Source organism: Chiloscyllium plagiosum, chromosome 24, assembly GCF_004010195.1.
Source record: "Chiloscyllium plagiosum isolate BGI_BamShark_2017 chromosome 24, ASM401019v2, whole genome shotgun sequence".
In the NCBI taxonomy this organism is placed as follows: Eukaryota; Metazoa; Chordata; class Chondrichthyes; order Orectolobiformes; family Hemiscylliidae; genus Chiloscyllium; species Chiloscyllium plagiosum.
The window spans coordinates 52,394,172-52,394,623 of record NC_057733.1 but is presented as its reverse complement, the minus strand read 5'-3'; positions in this window follow the sequence as shown (position 1 = coordinate 52,394,623).

The following is a 452-nucleotide window of genomic DNA, read 5'->3' as shown; positions in this document are numbered from 1 at the left end:
GAATGATTCCACTACAACATGATCAATAAGATTAATATTTTATAAACTAAATAACTGTTGTGGGAATAGTTGAAAAGATACACTTGATAGTGTGACCCAGGCTTGGCCATGCTGTTCAGTTAAGGGTTGATCCTGTTACCCCCAGCACCCCCCTTTACACCCATGATGCAGCGCGGGCCTTTCCCGCGAAAACGGTTCAAGGAAAGCGAGCGGCAAAAAAAACCTGGCGGGTGCCGCTGCAACCGAACCTGCTGGACGGAAGCAGGCTATGTGTGACGCGGGCACCCGCCAATGGGATTCGAGGGGTGGCCCACACCGGCAGGGCGGCCAACCAATGACAAAGGAGAATAGTCTTGAGGGGGCGGGATTGTGGCTGGGACGTCCGTTTCTTTTTGAGTGTGGGGGGGGGGGGAGGGGGTAAGGGAAAGCCGTCCAGGTTTGTTTGACGGCGG